The sequence below is a fragment of the Micropterus dolomieu genome, linkage group LG02, assembly GCF_021292245.1.
Source record: "Micropterus dolomieu isolate WLL.071019.BEF.003 ecotype Adirondacks linkage group LG02, ASM2129224v1, whole genome shotgun sequence".
NCBI lineage: Eukaryota > Metazoa > Chordata > Actinopteri > Centrarchiformes > Centrarchidae > Micropterus > Micropterus dolomieu.
In genome coordinates this window covers 13,305,559-13,309,173 of record NC_060151.1, presented here as the reverse complement: position 1 = coordinate 13,309,173, position 3,615 = coordinate 13,305,559, and the positions used below count along the sequence as shown (strand labels likewise).

The 3,615-nt window shown below is 39.0% G+C and overlaps 1 long non-coding RNA gene across 1 annotated transcript; it reads right to left on the bottom strand.

Moving 5' to 3' along the window:
* Window positions 1-1,721: 1,721 nt before the first annotated feature.
* Window positions 1,722-2,958, bottom strand: LOC123987362. The gene is made up of 3 exons (XR_006829105.1): window positions 2,828-2,958; window positions 2,647-2,746; window positions 1,722-2,569 (listed from the first exon to the last, which is right to left on the bottom strand). It is a non-coding gene; the product is annotated as an uncharacterized LOC123987362 (long non-coding RNA).
* Between the last annotated feature and the right edge of the window lie 657 nt (window positions 2,959-3,615).

Here is a 3,615-nt window from a genome sequence, read left to right as displayed (position 1 = left end):
GTGCAAAAGAATCGGAGAATTAAATGTGGACTCTTAAACATCAGATCTCTCTCTTCTAAATCAGAATCAGAATCCGCTTTATTGACAGGTATGTGTACACATATAAGGAATTCGACTCAGGATTGTACATTGCTCACAATGTGCTTACTCGTACAGAAATACCATAACACAATAATAAAATAATAATAAAATAAAATCAGACACAAACTACAGTATAGACAACACTAATGCTAGTAAATGAATTAATATCGGATTATGATATTGATTTATATTGTCTTACTGAAACCTGGCTGGGTGATGGAGCCTAAATGAATCCACCCCTCCCAGTCATATTAATCCTCACATTCCTCGAGGCACAGGCCGAGGAGGTGGAGTTGCAGCTATCTTCGACTCTAACCTACTAAACCTAAACTAAATTATAACTCATTTGAAAGCCTTGGCAGAACAAAGGTAAATCCATCAAAGAGTAAATCCAAGGAACTCAGGGTAATCCAAAAACTGGGAACAAAGCAAGCAGAACACTCAACATCCAACGACAAGGACGCCACATAGACAAAACTGAACTGAGGGTTCACCGCCAGGGTTCATTGTATACCTATAACACCATAGCGGGTAAAATCTACCCGCTATAAAAATGCAGTGATTTTGTGATTATTTCTGCTACATGTTGCTCCAACACACTTTGGGAAAGATTTAGCACATTGGCTGTGCATTTCCTATAAACACCATCCCCATATTTCAGGAATTGACAGAAAGTTTATTCCATTCTATTCATTGTCTTCACCGTGCAGGTTGATCGCTTGCGCTGCGCATCTGTGAAGGGCACGTTCACAAGCGGCGGCTCTTTTGACGTCATAGATGTTATAACCTAGTTATATTCTAAACACAGCTTGAATTTAAATGCAGCATACAATTTACAAAAAAAGACTGACTGTTGTAGTGTTTTATAGGCGGCTATAATAATAGCCTCAATGTCGGCTAGTTCTTACTTTACTATCGGGCATCCAGAGAATAACACAAAGCTACAAAAGTTTGAAAGTCCAAATAAAAGTAGGCTATTTATTCGAAAGAAACGATTATTATCAACTCCAAAATTCATAGTAAATTTTTACCCAGTGGAAAGATGTATAATGATCACTTTTACCCTTTAATTACACAGCACTGGAAAAGTTATAGCCGGTCAAAAAGCTGGAGGGAGCCGCACGCTGTCTTGAAGGGACCGCAGAACACACCTCTATCACAGGGAAAAACTAGACCACTGCAGCATTAGTTTTGATGATCGTGTAGCCTACACAAAAGCTATAAGCAGCAACTTTCATGCATGTTTACTTCATACAAGTGGATCACTGTCAGATAATGGCCGTCAGATGCAGAATCAACCCAGATTTTCAAATTCAAATTAGCTTTATTGGCATGAATGTGTAACAACAATATTGCCAAAGCATCATACAAACTACGTAGGAACAATCAACCCCATACATTTCATTAAACAAGTAATTAAAGCGTAAAGTAATTAAAGCGTCTGTGTGTTTGTGTTTGAAAAATTTAAATATATTTATAATGAAAATAAAATAAATCAATAAAACAGTAATTATGTGTGTGTGTGTTAAAAAAATAAAAATATTAATAAATAAAACAGTACGCTGTGTGTGTGTGTGTTAAAAATATATATTAAAAATAAATAAACAAATAAAACTGTAAACGTGTGTGTGTGTGTGTGTGTGTGTGTGTGTGTGTGTGTGTCTGTAGTGGGAAAGGCGTTGCCAATAGCAACAAAGAATGTTTATCTAAACGCACGACATGAGCTAAAATGACTTTATTTTATAAATTGCTTAAAGGTATAAATGCCCATTTTTAAAATCGGGCTTTATCTTGACATTTCTTAACAACAGGGGGTGCTACATAACACACTTTTAGGAAAAGCCAGAGACTGGGGGACTTGAATATTATATTGAAACAAAGATACATACAACCAAAAAAACAGCTGCGGGTAAATTTGACCCGTTATCGGTTCTAGTGTTAAATGCACAGGCAAAAGATCAGGGAGGGAGTTCACAGGTTACCTGTGGGCCACCCAGGTGCCTTGACACCACCACTCACACTGGTGCGCAGCCACCTAAACACAGCAAGATACACACAAATGCCACACAATAAAACTAAGTTAAGCATGCACACACAGCTGTCATACACACCACCACATGCAGTGAAGGGGAAAGGGGTTCCCACAATCCACCACCCTGTCCGTCTGGCAGAACACTAAAAAGGGGAAGAAATGGCTAACAAGCTGAGGGAAATCACACAGCCAAAAAAAGGGAAGACAGCCACACCCTTAGCAGACCTTAGCAGTTGGCAAACACATTCACAGGGGCCCATCCACCTGTAACAAATCTAATAAAATAAGAATTGACATAAAAATTCAAGCACGAATAGCATCAGTGGCTATACAACCCTAAAATTGCAAAAACATACCTGCTAAATACCTGACAGATGATCTTTACCTCAAACAATGCAGTAAATAGTCAACCCAGCTCTGACTCCACCTCGTTTACGGATCAGACGTTTAGGCCCACTGCAAAGTAAATCATGTTATCAAAAGGCACACAAACTAGTAAACTTGCATAGCTCTACTAGACAATATCTTTTTACCTCAGGGTTATCAACAACCACCACTGCCTTCTCTGTGGTGAACTTTAGCACAACAGGCTATTCAGCTGACGAGGTCTGGACGACAGGTGGCTTAAAATACCTGTGATTAAAACAAATTAAAACATGTTCACAAAAGTTAAAAACATTGTCAGCCTTGACTCATAACTTCTGCAAGACATACCTGCTCTCTAGCCACACTGGAACACAATGCCTACAGAGAGATCCTGAGTGTTCTCTATCAGAGATGCTCACAAGTCTTTGAGCTCGAGTCCAAGTCAAGTCTCAAGTCTCTCGTGGTTATTACGAATGCTGTATCACCTGCTGCGTTCAATCCAGGTTGCTAATAAAACTGCATGGCTATATGGAATTCTGTAACTGTAACCTGTAACCATTTACAGAACACAACCATGTAATGTGCAATGCAATTATTGACAGCTTCTTAAATACTGCAAGTCAACACACTCCCTAGACTCTTAAACCCAGTGTAACGTTGACTAAATAAAACTGTGACGTTGCATAAACAATAAACCGGTAACCTGTTTTTAACTTACAGAGCACAACCATGTAGCCTAATGTACAATGTGTCAACAATTAATGACTTATTATAAGCTTATAAACTACTGTAAGTCAACAAACCCTGTTGACTCTCAAACACAGTGTAAGTTATAACTAAATGAAACTGTAAAGTTACAAGGTCAATAATAAACCTGTAACCTCTTTCTAGCCAACAGCAATAATTAAGGTGGTGGCAGCCAGCAGGACGTAAATAATTACGTTTATCGACCACCACAAGTTTGGCAAGTACACAAACGCTCATTCATCTTTTCATAAAGAATGACAGTCAGAGTAAACCTCCCGTAGGTCGTAGCTGAAGCAAGAAGCAAGCTAACGTTAGATGGCCAATGCTGAGTGTACGATGAATGGCGGAGTAGCTGCCGGTGTTTGTTGTCCTCTCTCACGTGCGGCCGC